Source organism: Felis catus, chromosome B4 (genome assembly GCF_018350175.1).
Source record: "Felis catus isolate Fca126 chromosome B4, F.catus_Fca126_mat1.0, whole genome shotgun sequence".
Classification (NCBI taxonomy): Eukaryota; Metazoa; Chordata; class Mammalia; order Carnivora; family Felidae; genus Felis; species Felis catus.
In genome coordinates, this window is record NC_058374.1 from 138681651 (window position 1) to 138703811 (window position 22161).

A 22161-nucleotide genomic window follows, 5' to 3' on the forward strand; every position below is an offset into this window, starting at 1 on the left:
ACAGAGCACAGCCTGTCTAAGATTCTCTCCCCTTTCTTCTCTCTCTCTTCTCAAAATAAATACACATTAAAAAAAAAAAAAGTCAGAAGGAAAGGGCCACATATTGTATGATTTTATTTCTAGGAAATGTCTGGATCAGGTGGAACCATAGAGACAGAAACCGAACTGGGGGGTGCCGAGGCAACGGGCAGGGAGTGCCGGATGGGCACAGGGCTTCTGTGGGGGGACAGACGTGTGCGGAGCTGGGAGGCGGGGCGGACGCACAACACTGAGAACGTACTGAGCCCCACTGAGCTGTCCACCCTGACGCGGACACTTTCTTTCTTTTCTTTCTTTCTTTTCATCATTTTTTAAAATGTTTATTTCTTTTTGAGCCAGAGAGAGACAGAGCTAGCAGGGGAGGGGCAGAGAGAGAGGGAGACACAGGATCCGAAGCAGGCTCCAGGCTCCGAGCCGTCGGCACAGAGCCCTATGCGGGGCTCGAATTCACGAACTGTGAGATCATGACCTGAACTGAAGTCGGAAGCTTAACCGACTGAGCCACCCAGGCACCCCTAATTTTTTTTTTAATTTTTGTTTTTTAACATTTATTTATTTTTGAAAGAGAGGAGAGGGGCGCCTGGGTGGCGCAGTCGGTTAAGCGTCCGACTTCAGCCAGGTCACGATCTCGCGGTCCGTGAGTTCGAGCCCCGCGTCAGGCTCTGGGCTGATGGCTCGGAGCCTGGAGCCTGTTTCCGATTCTGTGTCTCCCTCTCTCTCTGCCCCTCCCCCATTCATGCTCTGTCTCTCTGTGTCCCAAAAATAAATAAACGTTGAAAAAAAAAAAAAAGAGAGGAGAGAGAGAGAGCGCTCACGAGCGAGAGCGAGAGCAAGCAAGCAGGGGAGGGGTAGGGAGAGGGAGACACAGAATCCGAAGCAGGCTCCGGGCTCTGAGCTGTCGACACAGAGCCCAACGCGGGGCTTGAACTCACAGACTGCAAGATCATGACCTGAGCCGAAGTCGGACGCTCAACCGACTGAGCCACCCAGGCGCCTCCTGGACACTTTCATGTGCTCTGAATTTCACCTCGGTTAAAAACAAAAGTAAAGACAGAGCGAAGGACGCAATAAAAATCCGCTTTATTTTGCACGATGCTATCCAAAGGCGGGGAAAATATCAAGGAACACATTTGCTCTGGCTAAGTGAGGTTAATGCCAAAGGGGGTTGGGGGGTGGAATATTTTAAAAGGCACTTCAAGAACGATTTCCTTAAAGCCGAGCCATGAACCAAGTCAGGGGAGAGGAGAGGAGGGCGCCCGGAAGCCGCCGTGGCCTGCGGGCCGGAAGGAGCCGTCTCCCGTGGAGACGCCTTGTAACTGCCGGGGTGGGGCCTCACCCAAGGGGGTGCAGAGCCGCAGGGAAAACACGGGCGCCTCCGGCTTCTCCGGGATCGCCCAGAATTTCTCCCGGGAACGTTTTGCACAATGCGGGGACAGGAGTCCAGAAGTCTGACCGCACGGAGACGCACGCTGGTGACCCGGTCCCGAAACAGGCTGCTTTGGGGCCAGGAGGGAAGCAGCGGGGCAGGGGCGCCAGCTCCCAGGCAGGCTTCACGGCTGTCCCAACCAAAAGTGCCCGGGACACTGCGGACGGCCGCTGGGGACAGCTCACACGCGGTCAACAAGCCCGCTCAAGGAAGCCACGCCAATGTTTCCGGACTCTTCTTCCAGCGATGAACTAGGAGCCCGGCAGCGTCTGGGCTCGGGGCTCAGTGCCCTGTGGCTGCCGGGCCGGTCCGAGGCCCCCATGCCAACAGGCATCCATCCAGGGCTCCCCTCGGCCAGCAGGGCCAGCGGGGCCAGCGGAAAGCCTGCCCAGACCCGCCCTCCTTCCCCGCTGGAGCCCGAAAGGCCACCCTTCTGCCCCCTTCCAAGGAAATCCTAGGAAAACCGGCAAAGAGTTCCCTGAGGCAAAGATTAAACACCAACTGTGTCTGAGAGAGCTGGAGTGCCTTGTCTTGTTCTCAAACGACACCCTCCAACAAGACCATGTGGCCCCTGACCCCCGCCCAGCGACACCGCCACATTCTCCAGCCCTGGACACAGCAAGGACACCAGCCCAACCCGGCCCGCCCGCTGGCCACGGAGCCCAGGGGCCTGCGCACACCTACCCGGCCGCCCGCAAGCGGTCCACCCCTAGCCCACAGACTGGGGAGGGACAGGAGCCAGCCTGGAACATTCCAGGCTCTGGGCCATCCACGGCCCCGCCGGGCGGACGCCTCCTCACGCTCCTGCTCCAGCCACGGGATGGTCACAGTGGCCGGCGACCCACGGCCTCCCTGCCGGTGGGTAACGTGTGTGTGAATGCACACGCGTCCCCCTCCCTCCCTGGCTCCTCTTCTGAGCTGGACTTCTGTGCACACGCACCTGCTCCCACAGCTTCACGTAACACTGGAGGTTTCTATTTCCTCAACCACCATTGGGCTGCACTCGCATTTGGCCCTCGACCCCCACGCTCACCAGCAGGGCCTCTGAAATTCTGACTGTCCCCAGGAAGCACTGGTGATGAAGGTTAGGGCCGCCCCGAGCCCCAAGTCCTTCAGTCCCTCCAGTCCCTGTGGAACAGGAAGGCCACCACATGTTGTTTAGAAAGCATATGTGCATCTCAATAGAGAAAACGATTCAATAAGATTCTGTAATCCTTCATAATAAAGACTTTTGGGGTGCCTGGGGGCTCAGTCGGTTAAGCGACCGACCCTAGATTTTGGCTCAGGCCGTGATCTCACGGTCTGTGAGTTTAAGCCCTGAGTCATCAGGCTCACTGCTGTCAGCATGGAGCCTGCTTGGGATTCTCTCTCTCTCCCTCTCTCTGTCCTCCACTCTCTCAGAAAAAAACAAACTTTAGAGACTCTTGACAAACACAGAAGAGACTGGTGCTTCCTTTAAACCACTGAAGGGCGTCTATAAAGCCCCAACAGCAAACACAGTACTCACCAGCGGTCCCCACCGCCACCATTTCCCTCCATACTGTGTCGGAGGCCAAGGTCGGTGCAAGAGAATGAATGAATGAACGATACGCCGAATGAATGAATGGAAAGGAAGATGAACTCATCACAGGTATGAGTGCCAACACAGACAACACCAAAGGCTCCACAGACAACCTGTGAGAATGCACACGAGCACTCAGCAAGGCGGCGAGAGAGAAGGGCATGGCGTGTCCTTAGGCGAGTCTCGTAAAATGTAATTGTTAACGAATCTTGTATAACAGCAGCAAAATTACATTGCGCTTAAGCATAAACCTAATAGGGGCGCCTGGGTGGCTCAGTCAGTTGAACGTCCAACTTCGGCCCAGGTCATGATTTCGCGGTTCGTGGGTTCAAGCCCTGCGTCGGGCTCTGTGCTGACAGCTCAGAGCCTGGAACCTGCTTCGGATTCAGTGTCTCCCTCTCTCTCTCTGCCCCCACCCCAACTCGCATTCTGTCTCCCTTTGTCTCTCAAAAATGAAAAACATCTTTAAAAATTTATTTAAAAAAAATAATAAACCTAATAGGGGTTCCTGGGTGGCCCAGTCAGTTGAGCACCCAACTCTTTTTTTTTTATGTTTATTTATTTTTGAGAGAGAGAGACAGAGTGTGAGCATGGGAGGGTCGGAGAGAGAGAGGGAGACACAGAATCCGAAGCAGGCTCCAGGCTCTGAACTGTCAGCACAGAGCCCAACAGGGGGCTCAAACTCACCAACAGTGAGATCATGACCTGGGCTGAAGTTGACAGTTAACCGACTGAGCCACCCAGATGTCCCCCAAAAAAACCTCATTTTAAAAATCAATGACGAGGGGCACCTGGGTGGCTCGGTCGGTTAAGCGTCCGACTTCGGCTCAGGTCATGATCTCACGGTCTGTGAGTTCAAACCCCACGTCGGGCTCTGTGCTGACAGCTCAGAGCCTGGAGCCTGTTTCAGATTCTGTGTCTCCCTCTCTCTCTGCCCCTCCCCTGTTCATGCTCTGTCTCTCTCTGTCTCAAAAATAAATAAACGTTAAAAAAAAAATTAAAAAAAAATAAAAATCAATGACAAGACAAGCCACAAACCGAAACGTCTTTGAGCCTCAAACAAATAAAAAGATGGGCCAACGTCACTAGTAATCTGAAAAATGCACATGGAAACCACAGTGAGACGCGATTTGGCAAAAATTAAGAAACCGGGCCCTAACAGGTGGCAGAGAGGACAAGCAAGGAGAGGAAGGCTGGTTCATTGCCGGTGGGAAGGTGAACTGGTCCAGTCGCCCTGCAAAACACCTGTTGCTACCTAAGAGTGCGCAACATCCCCTTGCCCCACGGCCCGCGATTCCACGCAGGGAACACACTGCAGGGGAGGCCGCGCCCTCACGGGCCAGGAGACGTCCACAAGAACGCCCGAGCAGCAGAAGAGACCGACTGAGGAGGGCAGGTTCACAGAACGGAAGACCGTGCAATGGTGACAATGACTCGACCATAACTGGGAACACCAACATGGCGCTAAGGGAAAAGGTAGGGCTGTAGATGACATTCAGGACAGCCCCTTTATACAAATGCCAGAAACAGCCACAGCGCAACGAGACAGGTCCAGGGTCCTTTATTTTCTGAAACCCTGAGATAAGACAGTTCTGGAATTTCGAATCTGTGACGAGGTCGTATCCCGACTTTCATAACCGCAGAGCCGACCGACGATCAAATCCAAAATACGTGTTTTTATATCACACGCGCATGCGGTTTGACCATATTTGGTATATTTGAACTCTTCCAAAACAATAGAAATTCTTTAGGAGTGGAACGGGGGACTATTAACCAAAGGAAAGAGGCAGAGGGGTTTCTGGCTTGAATGATGGGGGGGGGGGGGGGACAGTGTTCCCAGAGATAGGACGCTCAGAAAGGACGTGAGGTTTTCCCTCTGTCTGGGACTCGGGGGCTTGAAGAACGTGGTGGCCCAAAAAAACGGCCATGGATACTTTGACAACCCCCCACCAAGAGGCGACGCCTGTGTCCCTTTCCTGTTGAATGCAGGTGGGCTTAGGACAGCTTTAACCAACAGAGGAGGGCAGAGCGCTGCCCCGTGACACCTGGGCCACAAACAGTTGGTCATTAAAGGCCCTACGCTTCTGCCTGGCTCTCGCAGACACTCGCTGTGAGACAATCCTGCCCTGCCGCTCACCTTTGTGACCTTGGGCAAGGTCCTGAACCTCCCGTGCCTCAGTGTCCTCATCAGTAAAAGCAGGGTGATGGGCTCTCCTGCACCCCCAGACATGTGTGACGACTTCAAGAGCCACACTGCGAGATTCCACTGCCCAGCGGCAAGGAACGTGGGGCCCAGAGAGGCTCAGGGGCTGTGCCCAGGGCACACAGCCTTTGGAAGATGGGGATACAGGCTGCAACCTTCCCGCTGTGGCACAGGGAGGAGGCCGGGCAGCCCGCACGTGTCTAGTCTCCCGAACGCTTTACAGAGAGAAAATAATTATTAACCGTAGAGGCTTAATGAGGAGAGGGAGCTGTAAGGATGTCTAATACCGATAATTTGTACCTATTTAAGAGCAAATGTGCAACAACATCGGCACCTGGGACCCACAGCATCAGATATGCCTCCTTTGCTTCTGGGGAAGCACAACTCAGCACAGGGCGCTCGAGGCAAGACAGAAATCAAAATGTCCTCAGGGCTCCCAGACCCTGGCCCAGCTGGGGCGCACCTGTGGGGAAAACCACCGAGAGCCTTCGGTCCAGAAACCCGGGGGCGTGGGCGGAGAGAAAGGGAGGTGCGGGCGAGCCAGCTGAGGTGGTGGGGAGCTGGTCAGGGGACCCGGCGTGCACCGGCCCTCCCACCCTGGCTGCTCAGTCCCCTGCTGGGCGCAAGACCTTCCCCCTACACCGGCCTGTGGTAGCAGCTGCCCGCCATGGGCTTAGCCTTGCTCAAGAGACCACAGAGCATCCAGACCACAGGGCCACCCTCTTGGCCCCTAAATGTCTCCCCACTCAGGGGCCCTGAAGTCCCTTCCAGAATAATTTTACAGAGATCTCTTTTGAAATGCAAATAGCACTGAGAGGCTATAATAAACCCCTGACCCCTTGATGGGTTGGCTCCTCAAGTCAAAGGGCCGGGGGCAGCCCAGGACTCCCCATGGGACAAAGGGCAGCTTTGCTCACACACCAAGAATCTCATCGGTCACTCTCTGCTCCACCTGCTCTGGCCAGGCACGGGGGTTCTGCTCACGGCGTCCCCAGGCCCGTGGGAGATGCTGGTGGGAGCGCCGTGAGCTCACCCACATGCTGCCCGGGGGACCGAAGAGCCCAGTCACCCACCACCATCAACAGATCATTTCCAGGGACCCCCCCCCACCCCCTCCAGCTGAGTGAAGAGCTGACAAGTCATTTTCTTTTGGAGAAAAGATCAAATATTGGCCCAGACGTCTATTAATTTGCAACTCACAACTGCCGAGAACAGAAAAGCAAGGATTTTTTTTTTCCTGGTTAAATATTTGCTAAGAAAATTCCGATCCTAAATTTCAAGAGTCTGCTTTCGTATCACATTAGCAAGGTAGCACGCTGTGGTTTCGATCATTAACCAGGAAGCCTTGTGGAGGAAGCAGGAGAGAAGTCACAGCACCCTCGCGGGGAACATAAATCTTGCAGCAAATCAAGAAAGCCGAGCATCTTAAGCACCCTTTCCCTCCCGTCTCCCCTCCGTCCTACGTGTGCTTCTTCAGCGGAGTCTTTTAATTACTTTTCTTGGGCTTCCTTCCCCTCCATCCAGATGGTGAAATGAGCCTCCAGTATTCACAGAGCAGGACAAAGATACTTTCCACCTCGCATTTGCTTCTGGCGGGAGACAAGCCTCCTTCCTCATATTTGCTCGGTGGCCCCCCTCTGTGGCCTTTGTTAGCAGCCCCCCCCCACTCCCATCCCCTGAAATTAACGAGCTGTGGGCCTATTCTGGAGTCGGCGAGCGAGCGCATTCAAGAAAGACTCAAAGCGCGCTAAGCAGCTTCCGTCTGGCTCGTTATCGGGGAGGCTCGAGGGGAGGGAACATCTCAAGTGAAGCTCAAAATAACGTGTGGCCGGCTGACGCCCCGTCCCCTGTAACCCGCCCCGGGTCGGAGCGTCTCCAAATCGGAGAGCAGCGCATCTGACCCGTCTCGCCGTCCACTTCCATCCACGACCGCACCGTCTGTGCTCGCCGGGCCCCCTGCAGTCCCCCCGGGGAACACCGGGCCCCACAGTCCAGGGAACGGACCGGAGCCGGGGCGACCAGCGGCCGCCCTCGGGCAGAGGGAGAAAACGGAACCGTATTCTGCCTCTGCGAACCACAGTCGGCCTTTATGACGACGATGGCCTTCTCTGCTCTCAACACGATCTCACACGGCCACACGTCAGGACACGGTCCGGTAGGAATGTCCCGAGATGCATCCTGGGCGGAGTTTTCCCCCACGCCCACCTGCCGGCCCCGTTCCCTAAACGTCGTGGGGTCTCACCTCTGCTCCCCACCTGTGGGCCTCCTGGCTGTCCACCAAGCACCTGCCGTGTGCGCGCTCCCGCCTCCGGCCCCCGCCCTCCTCCGCGCGATGCCTCCCTCACTCTCACACGCACACACGCTAACGCACTCACGGGCACACATACACGCTGCACGCTCACAGGCGCGCTCACACTGTTGCAGAACGCCAGCTCCAAGTCGGCTCTGGCGCCTTCCGCGTGGGTCTGAACGGATGCAGAGATCAGGCTAATAGCAGATATCCTATTATTAAGCGATTAAGAGACGACTTACAAGTAACAAATTGGACTTCCCTCGTGCGGCGCCCCAAGGTCCCGATGCAGAAGTTCGCGCAGGGGTCACCGCAGCCGACGACGCTTACAAACTTGTTTACGATGAAAAATTATTGGGCATGATAAATCTTTTTAACGATCCTAATCTGCAACCCAAACTCAAATTAACTAATTAAAACTGTTGCCACTCATTAATTCAACAAACATTGCGGCCTTCTGTGAGCCAGGCCCCGATCCAGGGGCGCCAAGGGGAAAGACCGAGTCTTGCCCTCCTCAGCCTCAGGGAGGGAGGTGACAGCGGGGGCCACAGACAATTCGGATGGGAAGTGCCATGGGGGGGGCGTCCAGGGTAAGAATGAAGGTGTGGGGGTGGGGGGCGCCTGGGTGGCTCAGTCAGTTAAGCGTCCGACTTCGGCTCAGGACATGATCTCAAAGTTCGTGGGTTGGAGCCCCGCGTAGGGCTCTGTGCTGACGGCTCGGAGCCTGGAGCCTGCTTCGGATTCTGTCTCCAGCTCTCTCTCTGTCCCTCCCCTGCTCATGCTCTGTCCCTCTCTCTCAAAAATAAACATTAAAAAAAAAAAGAATGAAGGTGTGGGAGGAAGAGGGGTGCCAGGGTACTGGTGGGGGGGGGGGAGATTTCAGGGTGCTGGTGGGGGAGGGTGCCAGGGCCCTGGTGGGGGAGGGAAGGGGATGCCAGGGTCCTGGTGGGGTAGAGGGAGGGAAGAGGGGTGCCAGGGTGCTAGTGCGGGTGGGAGGAAGAGGGGTGTGGGGTGCTGGTAGGGGAGGGGAGAGGGGTGCCAGGGTGCTGGAGGTGTAAGGGGGAGGGGTATCAGAGTACTGGTGGGGTGAGCGGTGCCAGGGTGCTGGGGGGGCTGGGGAGAGGGGTGCCAGAGAGCTGGGGGTGCTCGGGGGAGGGCGTCAGAGCTGGTGGCTGGAGGGGCAGGAGCCACCGTGAGCCTCAGCAATGAAGGCTGGTGGTCAGCTCGCTCAGAGCTGGTATCTGTCCCTGTAATGTCACGCCCCTGGTGACAAAGGGAGCCCGGCGTGCCCTCTCTCCCAGAGGCACTCGCAGGAGAGCTACGCCGCAGGCCCGCACCCTGCCCGCTGGGCCTCGAGGGGCACGTGGCCGGTGGGGACACAGGGATGGCCTCGGAGTCCGAAGTAGCAGGTGGGCCTGGGGGACGTGGCCGCCGTGTCCTATGAAGGAGCCCAGCCTTCCCTGTTCCAGAGCCTCGGCCCGTGACGGTCGCCTACAAGGACCCACGTGCAGCCAGGAGGACACGTGTGCAGCATCCACAGGGGCACCGGTGAACCACATGTGCTCACGTGTGCGTGCACATGCGCCTGCCTGAGCGTGTGCATGTGCAATGCGTGTGGACCCAGTGGGACTGTTAGGGAGACGTGGCTTTACTTGCCAGAGTCCCCAACTCCGACGGGCGAGTGGGCACAGGGAGGTGGGTCTCCTGCACCGCCCACACGCCTCCCCAGTCCCGCCGCAGCAGGAACTTTCCAGAAACGGCGTTTGCCGCTGAAGAGAGGAGACTGCTCCTTCGTCCCGCGGTGGCACTTTTCAGCATGTGACATCTGGGGTCACCGTGGCAGGAAGGGATAAATCGGCTCAGGCCCCCAGAAGGGCCCACACCCCACGCAGCCAGGGCCAGGCCACTTTCCTGGGGGTCGTACACGGTCCTGGAGGAACGGCCAGGAACCGAGCTCTTCCGAAGCGAGTAATTGTAACCAGTCTCAGGGAAGGCCTAATTGCGTTCTCTTTGCTCGGAATTTCTCACCAGCAAGTGGCTGTTGTTCCCAGTTCCTCAGGCTGCCAGCTGGTAACTGTCTCGGGGTGACTTCTGGGTGTGGGTGGCGTGCATTCTGACGTGGTCCTTTAACGATTAACCCGAGGCCCGGCTTTCCCACTGCTTCTGCTCTGGGGACAGAGCAAAACGCCGTCTATCGCCACCGCCGTGAAGGGTGTGCGGACGGCAGGAGGACAGGGGCCTGAGCTCCGGGCCCCCCCCGCCTTTGCAGGTGCAGGGTGGCCGTCTCACTCTTTCTAACCCGGGGGGCAGCCACCGCTCGGCTTCTGAGGGACCTCCGCTGCCCCAGCCTCCCCAAAACTCAGAGACGATCGCCAGCCCAGTCCTCTGCAGGCCAACAGAGGCCAGCGCTCAGAGCAGGCCTGGGTTTCTCTCTTAAGCCCTCAGAACAGCTTTCGGTCCATCCGGGAAAATGCCTGAGTTTCCTACCCTCCGTGGCCTCCAGGTTCCAAGGACAGCAAGGTCTCTGGCCCGGCCTGGTCAGCGTGAGAGCAGGCCCTTCCTTCCCCTCACGGCTCGACCTCACATCCTGCAGGGCTGAGCTGGCCACAAGGGAGGCTCTCCAGAACCACTGGGCTCCCGCGTGCCCCTCAGACTCACGGGGTCTGCACACGAATTCACATCTGATGAGACAAGACCTGAGAACAGAGTCTCCAGGGTCCCCAGGAGCGCCGAGCCAAGCTGGGCTCCAGAAACCCCCCACCCGTAGCCTCTGTCCACATGCTCCTGTTCTCGGTCTAAAGGTTTGAGTCACGTTGAGAGATGGAGCAAGGACACTCGCCTGGGCACTCTCGGGTCACGATCATGTCAACACCTTGGAGACGTGACCTGGAAGTGAAAGAGCCACTTCATGTAGCACCAGCGGCAGCCTGCAGATGTGGGGGGCTGGGATTCCCTTTTAAGCGACAAAAGGGGGCGCCTGGGTGGCTCAGCTGGTTAAGCTCCGACTTCGGCTCAGGTCATGATCTCATGGTTCATGGGTTCGAGCCCTGCGTCAGGCCCTGTGCTGACGGCTCGGAGCCTGGAACCTGCTTCTGATTCTGTGTCTCCCTCTCTCTCTGCCCCCTCTATACTGGACAACCTGGGAGGGAGAAGGGAGGAGAAGGGGACAGAGAGCCGCTGTAACCCGTGACGGCCAAAGCTGGATGTCCACTCCAGGACGCCTCCCCGGCTCCGGGCGGATCCTGGGGTGCGGGCACCCCTGTTCGTTCCAGAAACGAGGCTGACCCTCATGCCTGGTGCTGCCGGCGACCTCCATGCTCACAGGCCAGGCTCATCCCAAATCCCCACTTCCCGTTATAAAATTCAAACGTGTCGTCGGCCGCGTGGTCTTAGCGAACGTGTCTGTGTGCCATTTATATAAACGAGCGACAGAGAGCTTTTGCAATTTTCGCTCAAAAACACAGTCCTGTCTCACTGCCCTGAAGTCCTTCCCAACCGAACTCCAACCACGGACGAAAATCACCCCTTTAATTCTCTTTTCCATTCAAGTGACCCCAGTACTTGGGTTGCTCTTACGTGGATGCGTTTTCCTGTGTGCCAGAAATACGCTCTTGGTAACAGGAGGAAGGATTGCAAGGTAGACAAAACGAACGTGGAAAGTATTTAAACTTTCTCTGGGGACAGAAAGGTAGGTATATAAGGAACCAGACTAAACCAATCCTCTGTCCAGCCAGTCAGGCCTCCTGGGCACCACCGTCACCAGGAAGCCCTCCCCTCTGTCTGTGTGTCTCTTGGGCCCGTGGGGACCACAAGGGAGTGGCTCCTCTAGAAAGTTCGTTAGGTCCCAGCGCCTGCTGAGGGACAGAGGGGTAAACTACGCGGGGGCCGGGGGGGGGGGGGGCTCTCCTGACACGCAGGTGCCCAGGCGCCTGGGAGAACTTCATGTGACCACCACGTGGGCCCCTGGCCTGTGGCCGTGGGACCTGCGGGTCCGAGCGCGGACCGGCCCTGCGGGTCTGTGCGGCTCCACCCAGGCCAGCCCAGGGCAGGGCCGTGCGCCTTGTCTCCCACGCTGGGGTCCTCTAGCAGAGCTGCGCTAAGCCAACGCCTGCATGTGGACACCCATACCTCCCAGCCTTCCTGTGGGCGAGGTTCTGAGCGGACCTGGTTACGAGATAGAGGACGCGGGTGCAGGAGAGGTGCCCACTTCGAGTGCTGCCTTTGCAGGACAGCACGCGTGCGGGATGGGAGTGAGGGGGTGCCTAGAACCAAGACCCCTCCTAAGATGCTCCACGCCGGAGGACATGGGTTTTATAATCCCACAAGGAGGTGCCCCGGGAACTCTGCCACCAAAGACAGGATCTACTTCTACAGGGACACACGGCTTCGTCTCCTGGCGGGGAGAATAAGGTGATTAGTGACAAGTGACGGGGGCAGGAAGATGTTGCAGACCAGCAGCCAAGTCAGGAAGATCACACTCACAGAGGCCACAGGTGATGCGAGGTGCTTGTTGCCATGGTAACCCCAATGGCAGAGAAAACTTCCGGCATCCCGTGATGTGCCGAAGGCAACGGTCAATGGAAGAGAAGTGTCCGGCTTCTGTGGGCCATGACGGGTCTCTCTGAGACACCAGAAGACAACTGCCGTGACTTTTTGATCCTAGATCTCTCGACACCCTTGATCCTTGGCTGTTACAAACAAGACATCACAGGTCACTTCTTGGTGACTCTGTCTGTGTTTTCTGGATCTACACAATTGCAGGGGCTCCAACACTGGTTAGCACATCTCTTTTTAACTCTATCAGGAGAAGACCTTACTCGCTAGAAAAAGTGTGCAGGTCCACTACTAACTTCACTGGCTAACAGGCTATCCACATTCGCAGCATAGGATGTGGACCGCCATTTGCGTCTCAGGAACAGTATTTCCCGCAGGAAGCCCCCATTCGCTAGCGGGTTGTAACATCCTGCAACCCGGAACACATCTCCCATGGAAACAGCATAATCACGGATGACTACATTTACCAGCTAAGCTACAGCACGTTTTGAAAGAAGGGGTGAGGGGCCACAGTGTACAGAGAACCTAAGTGTCCCCGGCTCACCCGCGGAAGAGGCACATGTCAAGGGTGAGGCACTGAGGAGCGTCCCTGACCAACCCCTATGCTGGATCTGGAGACTGTTAACCACAACTGGTAACAGCAGCCGATCCCTACTCAATGATGAGATGGTGACCCCAGGTCATTAGTGCACTTGGCACCTGCCCAAACCCAAAGTAAATCTCTCTAGATGAAGACAATAGCATCCTAAACTTCATATGATTTCTATGAAGGATTATGAAAACACAACATCCAGCACATAAAAATAACCAGGCATACAAGGAGACAAAACAAGCTGAACGAAAATCAACAGGCACGGGGACAATGAGGAACAGCCCCATAAGACTTGTAAAATGCAGACTTTAGAATTCTGTGCTCCCCACGATACACAAGACAAGACTAAGAGTTTCATCAGGAACACACTGACTATAGAAAAAGTCCATGGCAGATAAAAATAACCAAAAAAAGTTCTAGAACTCAATAATACAATAACCAAAATTAGGGATGCAGTAAACGGGTTTAAGAATAGATCACACACGGGTGGCACCCGGGTGGCTCAGTCGGTTGAGTGTCCAACTTCGGCTCAAGTCATGATCTCATGGCTTGTGAGTTCTAGCCCTGCGTTGGGCTCTGTGCTAAAAGCACAGAGTCAACTTGGGATTCTCTCTCCCTCTCTGCCCCTCCCCTGCTCACAGGTGCACTCGTGTGTATGCTCTCTCTCTCTCTCAAGATAAACATTTAAAAGAAAAAAAGAATAGATCACACTATGGGTCACCTGGCTGGCTCAGTTGGTAAAATGTGTGACTCTTGATCTCAGGGTTGTAGGTTTGAGCCCCATGTTGGGTGTAGAGATGACTTAAAAAATAAAATATTAGGGGCTCCTGTGTGGCTCAGTCAGTTAAGTGTCCTACTTCGGCTCAGGTCATGATCTCAAAGTTCATGAGTTTGAGCCCTGCATCGGGCTCTGTGCTGACAGCTCAGAGCCTGGAGCCTGCTTCAGATTCTGTGTCTCCTTCTCTCTCTGCCCCTCCCCTACTTGTACTCTGTCTCTCTCTGTCTCTCAAAAATAAATAAAATGTAAAAAAATATTTTTTTTAAATAAAATCTTAAAAAAAAATAAAAGAAAAGATTACACCCTGTTGTTGAGAAAGTCAGTGAACTGGAGGAAAGGTCAAAAGAGAATATTCAGAATGAAGCAAATTCAGAAAAAAAAAAAGGCAGGCAGACTATCCTCATGGAGGGTAATTCAACTCTGATTTCTTCATTTATTCCTTGTTACTTGATTGGCTGTACTTTTTTTTTTTTTTTTGTAGGCTCCATGCCCACCATGGGGCTTGAATTCAGGACCCTGAGATCAAGAGTCACATCCTCTCCTGCCTGAGCCCACCAGGCATCCCAATTGGCTGTGCTTTTAGACATATGGAGTCTGTTTTCTGGGCTCTCTAGTCAATTCTGCTGGCTTATCTGGCTATCCTTGGCCACTGGCAGACCCTCTTAATTACAATGACTTTCTAATAAGCCTTGGCATCCGGCAGACCAGGTCCCCCACCTTGCTCTTCTTCAAGATGGCTTTGGTTCTTCTCAGCCCATCTTATTTACATGTATATTTACGTACAATTTTACTTACATATAAAATTTATATGGGTTTTGGTTACTACTGCACTAAATCAGTACAACAGTCTGGGGAGAAATGACATCTTTACAATACTAAGACTTCTACTCCATGAACATGGTTAGCCACTCCCCCACCCCCACCCATGTGCTTAAGTCTTCCTAAATTTCTCACAACATTTTACTTTTATTAGATTTATTTTTGGTTATTTGATCTTTTCTGCTCTCAAAAACAAATAAATGTCACTTCATTTTCCATTTATTGTTGGTACACAGAAACGTAATTTTGCATATTATCCAAGTAGCAGCAATCCTGCTGAACTCGTTATTTAAATCATTTATTTGCATATTCTCTTGGGTTTTCTTTGTAGGTAACGATATCATCTGTGAATAATAGCAGTGTTATCATTCGTAATAGAGTGCTATGTTTACATGTAGGTGTTTTTTTTTTTTTCTTGTCTTATTGCCTTGGCTAAGACTTCTACTACGATGTAGCATGCCTGGCATCTAAACCAAAGTTCGGCCAACAGTAGAAACCAAATGAATACTGATTGAGAAAATGGATAACTTGTATTTTTACAAGCTGCCAAAACTGAGCTAACAGATCACCAACAACCAGCATCAGCACACATCTCTGCTCAAGAGTTCAGTACTGAACTTCATGCCAGTACATGAACTTCATGTTCATGGCTTCAAACATCCTGCTTGTGAACAAACACACGGGTCTGCGCAGGGTCTGAGATGGTAAAGACCACCTGACCGTGAAATAAAGACAGAAAAAACAGGGGGGAGACAGAAAATTGCTCAAAGAAAGAAACACGACCTACGTTGTTTGGAGTCAATACAACAGCTCTCCTAGAGAAATGGACTGAGAAATTATTATTTTTTATTTATTGTGGAGAGAGAATGTGTGTGCACACACGAGTGTGCATGAGCAGGGGAAGGGCAGAAGAGAGGGAGAGAGAGACTCCCAAGCAGGCTCCGCACTGTCAGCGCAGAATCGGACTCGGAGCTCGATTATCACAAACCGTGAGATCGTGACCTGAGCCGAAACCAAGAGTTGGGCACTTAACCAACTGAGCCACCCTAGGCGCCCCGAGAAATTATTTTAATTAATAAGACCGCTTGATAAAATGGTCGGGTGCAAAACCACAAGACAAAAATTCATTACTTTTTAACACCCAGCAACAGCCAGTCAGAAAACGCAACGGAAAACACACAGTCCTTATCACAAGAGCAGCAAACCCCACAAAATCCCTAGAGACGAGCCTAAAACGAAACACGTATGTGGAAAACAAGGTTGGTTTTACTACAACACGCAGAGGTGACATTAAGGAATGAAGAAACGTTCCATGTTTCTAAATAGGAAAACACTGTAGGGACGCCTGGGTGGCTCCGTCGGTTGAGCGTCTGACTTCGGCTCAGGTCATGCTCTCACAGTTCGTGAGTTCGAGCCCCGCGTCGGGCTCCGTGCTGACGGCTCAGAGCCTGGAGCCTGCTTCGGATTCTGTGTGTGTGTGTGTGTGTGTGTGTGTGTGTGTGTGTGTCTCTCTCCGCCCCTCCCCTGCTTGTACTCTGTGAGTCTCTCCCTCTCTCTCAAAAATAAACATTAAAAAAAATTAACAAAACAAAAACACTGCAGAGAAACCACTTTGTTCCAAAGTGTATTCGTTTCCTGGAGCCGCCGTAACAAAGTACCACAAAGTGGGTGGCATAACCCAATATCCTTTCGCAGCTGGGGGGGCCTAGGTCTGAAATCCAGGGGCAAGCTGGGCAGGACTGGCTCCTTCTGGAGGCTCCCACGGAGAACCTGTTCCCTGCCTCTTCCAGCTCTGGCGGTGACCAGCAATCCTTGAGCTTTTGGCTTGGTCCGACACCACCCACCACCAATCTCTGCCCCTGCCCTCACGGACCCTTCTTCTCTGCACGCCCCCTCTCCTCCTCTCCTCAGGACTTGTCATTGGATTTAGGGCGTCCACCCTAAGTCAAGAAAATCTCACCTTGAACTCCTTGGCGTAACTACACCTGCAGAGGCCCTTTTGCAAGTAAGGTCACATCCACAGGTTTCGGGTACTTGTGCCTTTTTGGAGAGCCACTATTCAACCCACTGCACGAAGTAACCCATAAACGCAATGTAATTCTCACCAAAGTTCCCAGTGGAATTTAAAAAAATATATATGTTTATTTAGTTATTTTTGAGAGAGAGAGAGAGAGAGAGACAGACAGAGAGAGGGAGGGAGGGCAGAGAGATAAATGAGAGAGAATCCCAAGCAGGCTCCACGTTGTCGGCACAGAGCCCGACACGGGGCTCGAACTCACCAACCACGAGATCACGACCTGAGCCAAAATCAAGAGTCTGGACTGAACTGCCCCCAGGAGATTTCTGTCTAATTCAACAGCCCTTTTTACAAGGTGAGCATTAAGGTTGCATAGAAGAGAAAATCCCTAAGAATGGCCAAGAAAATGATGGAAAAAAACCAGCTGGCTTTCGGAACATGCTATGACGTACTTGTCATTACAACAGCATGGTGGTGTCGGGTAGGAAGGGCCACATGGAAACTGCCACGGGAGCGCCTTTCCAGATAAAGGGGAGGGGCGTGAAGTCCGCAAATAAAGGTGTTGATACAGCTGGGGAAACCAGCCTTGGCCTCCCACCATCGCCCAAAACAGAGCCAGGCACGGCAGGGAGATAAGACTGGAAAACATGGAAATAAAACGCGGGGCACTTTGATGACCCTGGGGCTGGGATGCTCGACCCCAACCAGAAACCGCCTAGAGAAAGAGCAGGAACTGGCCACGGAAGAAACGCTAATGGTCAAGACACTGTTTGAAAAGAAGCTCCCCCTCAAAGGAATCAGAGACAGGTAAAAACGGGACGATGGGCTATTTTATTAAATTTTTTAACGTTTATTCATTTTTGACGGGGAGAGAGAGAGAGAGAGAGACAGAGAGCACATGCGGGGGGAGGGCGAAGAGAGAAGGAGGCACAGAATCCGAAGCGGGCTCCAGGCTCCGAGCTGTCCGCACAGAGCCCAACGCGGGGCTCGAACCCACGGACCGTGCAATCATGACCTGAGCCGAAGTCGGCCGCTCAACCGACTGAGCCACCCGGGCGTCCCACCAGTGACGTATTTTTGGAAGACAATTTGGTGATCTGATCGAAACGTAAACACTCCCGTATATGCTCTGATGCTGCAAATTCACTTGTTACGTGTCTATTTATTCAGGGAGCCGTGGTGTAGACTGGCGTAGACACAAAGACTGCCGTCCCAAGGACAGTCACGACTTTGTTACAGCAGCAAGAACGGGGACACGGGGGCACCTGTGTGGCTCGGTGGGTTAAGCGTCCAACTCTTGATGTGGGCTCGGGTCATGACCTCATGGTTCCTGAGATCCAGTCCCCAGTCAGTGCAGCGCCTGCCTGGGATTCTCTCTCCCTCTCTCTGCCCTTCCCTCCCCTCAAAAATGAGTAAACAAACATTTAAAAAGCTGCTTTTGCTTTGGGGGCCGTCGATCGAGTGTCTGGGTCTTGCCTGGAATCGCGGTCTCTCAGTTGGTGGGTTCAAGCCCCGCTACGGGCTCGGGGCTGAGGGTGCCAAGCCTGCCTGGGCTCCGTTCTGCCCCTCCCTCTTCTCCCCCACTTGCACTCGCTCGTGCTAGCTCTCTCTCTCTCGAATACATTTAAAAAAAGAAAAAGGAACAGGGACACAGCCCGGGCTGCCCCTGACCCCCCCCCACCCCCAGCACAAGCACGGGGTATCCCTCCACTGGGACTCTTAAACTGGGGGGGTCAGCACCCCCCTTGCCCCAGGCCCATGGCCCAGCCACCTCTTCTCAGACCCCCAGGCCACCAGATGTCCAGCCCCTCCTAGAGCAAAGCCCTGCCCCCTCTCCTCGGGAGCACCCCAGGCCCCGTGGGCCCCTGTCCCCCCGCGGGAGCCCTAGCCCCAGGCCCGCAGCGCTGCTCTAATAGGAAATCCGGGACTCACAGCCCCCAGGGACGCAGGGGACACAAGGAAAGTTCTCGGATCGTGGCAGCAAACCCCGGTGCAGGGTTTCAACTCCTTTTATAGGGAGCTGCTGCAGCCCCTCCCCCAAGGCTGGGGTCACATTCACAGCCCCGCGGTAACCACGGAAACGGGCAGCCCCCGGTTGATGAGTAACCCCGGGGACAATGACAGCGGGCGGCTGGGGCCTATTCAGATGACTGGGCGGGCTGAATGGGAGCCCTGCACAAAGGCCACTGGCAAAGTGACGCGGGCTCCCGCTTCCAAAGGGGGCGTAAATGACGCCATAACTTGTCACAAAAGAACAGAGGCCCTCGCGGCCCACACCTGTCACACCAACGCTTCTTGATCTTTGGGGGAATTTACAACAATGACTCTGCGGGCGCGCGGCCACAGGGCACTTGGCCGGAAGTGTCCTTTAGAAACATCCTCTGGTCTACCTTCCAGGGACCTGCAGGCATTCAAATGCACAACGAAACGCCCCAACACGCCCCTCGCCTGGAGACTGGAAAGCGGCCTGGAAGGGGGGGGGAGGGGTGCCCGGAGCGCCAGTAACCATCACTTGCTACTTGTCACCAGGCGTTACCGGCCACACACCTCAGGCCACAGCTGAAGACTCTCCGCGAAGGCAGGGCTTTGCAGGGTTATGTTAAAACCAACATCACCCTTCGGTATCTGAACGGCTCCAGTGGGAATTCCTGAATATTTTTTACGCTCGCTCTGGCGTAATCGCAAGCTTCCTTGACCTGAACTGGAAATAAAGACGAATCGCACGATCGTCATCATTCAGGGACGTACCAGGGAAGTCTCTTCCGAAGGAGCCGGGCAAGATCGTTCCGTTTTCGATCAACTACTCAGAAAAGCGGTCCGCAAGGAGAGAGGAGATTTTACTGGACAATAAGCTATGGAAATCACTAGCGACAAAGGCCCCTCTCCCGGAGCCCTGATGGCAGGGCCAATACTCTGCCAGGTGCTTTGCAAACACCTGTGAAATAAGAACCACGGTCCCCATTTGTCACACAAGGAAATAGAGGTTCTGAGAGATTAAGTGACAGACCCGAGGTCACCAGGTGAGTGACATCTGAACCCCACGATCGCTCCCCACATTCTCCTGCTTCTCTCTGACGTTTGCTCCCTTAACTTTAAATACTGAACAGCCTGGGCCAAGTCAGGAAGTTTTTTAAAGAATGCACACTCGCGGGGCGCCTGGGTGGCGCAGTCGGTTGAGCGTCCGACTTCAGCCAGGTCACGATCTCGCGGTCCGTGAGTTCGAGCCCCGCATCGGGCTCTGTGCTGACGGCTAGGAGCCTGGAGCCTGCTTCCGACTCTGTGTGTGTGTGTCTCTCTCTGCCCCTCCCCTGCTCACACGCTGTTTTTCTCTCAAAAATAAATAAACATTAAAAAAATAAATTAAGGGGCGCCTGGGTGGCTCAGTGGGTTAAGCGTCCAACTTCGGCTCAGGTCACGATCTCACGGTTTGTGGGTTTGAGCCTCTCGCTGGGCTCTGTGCTGACCGCTCAGAGCCTGGAGCCTGCTTCGGATTCTGTGTCTCCCTCTCTCTCTCTGTCCCTACCCCTGCTCATGCTCTGTCTCTTTCTCTCTCAAAAATAAATAAATGTTAAAAAAAAAAAATTTTAAATACAAATAAAATTAATTAATTAAATACATAAAGGATAAGCAATCTAACTGCAAAAGCAAACTGGCAATTTTCAGAACAATTAGGGATGATGGACACACATGAAATACTGTTCCCTTTCCCTAAAGAAGGGTACAAATCAAGAATATAAAACATTTTTAAAAAATTTTTTTATGTTTGTTTTTGAAAAATAGGGAAACGGAGCATGAGCGTGGGAGGGGCAGAGAGAAAAGGAGACACAGAATCGGAAGCAGGCTCCAGGCTCTGAGCTGTCAGCACAGAGCCCGACGCGGGGCTCGAACTCACGGACCGCAAGATCATGACCTGAGCTGAAGTCGGACGCTTAACCGACCAAGCCACCCAGGCGCCCCAACATTTATTTATTTTTGAGACAGAGAGAGACAGAGCATGAACGGGGGAGGGTCAGAGAGAGGGAGACACAGAATCTGAAACAGGCTCCAGGCTCTGAGCTGTCAGCACAGAGCCCGACGCGGGGGCTCAAACTCACAGACCGTGGAACCATGACCCGAGCCGAAGTCGGAGGCTCAACAGACTGAGCCACCCAGCGCCCCTCGAACATTTATTTATTTATTTCTTACCTGTTGGATTAGAAAAGATGAGAAAGACTTATCTTTCCGATGATGGTACAAATACAGAGGGTTTTCAACCACAGCTCATTCCAGTATAGATCAGTACAAACTTTCCAAAGGCAATTTGACCAAGGTGATCAGAACAAAGTGGGCAAAACTGTGGCACCAAGGATTCCATCCCTAGAAATTCATTGTTCAGAATAACCTCAAATAACACACAGACCCCCCCACTAACGTTGATGCTCTCAGAGAAAAAGGAATCTGGAAACAAAGACACAATAAGAGGGAATTGGCTGAATGCATCACATTCTCCTAGCATATTGGCAGACTCCCGGAGGATTAAAACGGGCAGGGGACGGCAAATCCCCGTGACCCACTCACAAAGCAGGCTGCACTTGGGGGAGCACGGGGAAACGCGGGAATACGACGCGCTTACACCCACGGAAAAGAACAACACACAGAGATGTGCAAAGTGCTTGTTTTGTAGCCCGCGCTTCTGACCGCCTGAATTTTTTTTTACAAGGTTATCTTCCCTTTTTGATCAGTAGGCTTCTTTATAAATTTTTTTTTTAATGTTCATTTATTTTGGACAGAGAGAGAGACAGAGAGAGACAGAGCGTGAGCGGGGGAAGGGCAGAGAGAGAGGGAGACAGAATCCGAAGCAGGTTCCAGGCTCTGACCCGTCAGCACAGAGCCGGACGCGGGGCTCGAACTCACAGACCGCGCGATCACGACCTGAGCCGAAGTCGGACGCTCAACCGACTGAGCCACCCAGATGCCCCATGGTTAGTAAGCTTCTTAAGAATTTTTTAAAACTAGGGGCACCTGGTGGGTGGTTCAGTCGGTTAAGCGTCCGACTTCGGCTCAGGTCATGATCTCACGGTTCGTGGGTTTGAGCCCCGCGTCGGGCTCTTTGCCGACGGCTCGGAGCCTGGAACCTGCTGCGGATTCTCTGTCTCCCTCTCTCCCCCTCTCTCTCTCTCTCTGCCCCTCCCCTGCTTGTGCTCTGTCTCCCTCTGTCTCTCAAAAATAAACGTAAAAACAAACAAAAAAAATGTTTAAAACAAATTTAAAAACAAAGAATTTTTCTAAAGCTAAAATAAATCTCTTTCACCCATCCTTCCCCTCCCCACCAAAAGACGTCGCTGACTACTGGTTCTGGAAGGACCAGTAAAGCTTCTGCCAGGGCAGTGCCTCTGACCACAGCACTCTGATCATGCCCTGCCCACCTGGTCCCTGGAAAAGCAGCAGCTCCAAGAAGGAAGCCCCTCATTCTTCCTCAGAACGCCTCTGCTCCTCTCGGTTTTGCAGGCCCCAGCCCTACTCTTCCCTTCACAGGCCTGAGACCACAAAGGGTCCAGCTAAGCAGGGGCCAGCTAAAGCCCTTCTGTCCCCCGGCCCCACCCAAGTCCCAACAAGTCCAGAGACGAGTCCTACCTCCTGGAACTCCAAAGACCACTCCTTGGGTTTCTAGAAGTTTCTAGAACATCCGAATTTTAAGTTCTGGAACAGCCTTTGAGGCGCACGGCTCCCAGTGGAGCACGGCAGCCAGACAAGCTGATGCACAGAGCGGCCAAGATCAGGAGCTGTGTTCTGACTCCCAGATCCCTGTGCCGCCATCCACATGCGGACAGGTGCCGAGATGTCTCTGCAAGGTGACCAGCAGCAGGGAACAGAGGCTGAAGGGGGGGCCTTTCCCGCTGTCT

The 22161-nt window shown here is 53.9% G+C and overlaps 1 protein-coding gene and 1 long non-coding RNA gene across 3 annotated transcripts in view; one reads left to right on the forward strand and one right to left on the reverse strand.

The window, feature by feature from the left end:
• Window positions 1-22161, reverse strand: part of CELSR1 (cadherin EGF LAG seven-pass G-type receptor 1) — a 137964-nt gene that overhangs the window by 91092 nt on the left and 24711 nt on the right.
• On the forward strand, window positions 16955-20110 carry LOC109501854. 2 transcript variants are annotated; one of them, XR_002160190.3, is made up of 3 exons: window positions 16955-17086; window positions 18677-19299; window positions 20060-20110. It is a non-coding gene; the product is annotated as an uncharacterized LOC109501854 (long non-coding RNA). The 2 variants fall into 2 exon arrangements; XR_002160191.3 differs by lacking the exon at window positions 20060-20110 and adding an exon at window positions 19387-19499.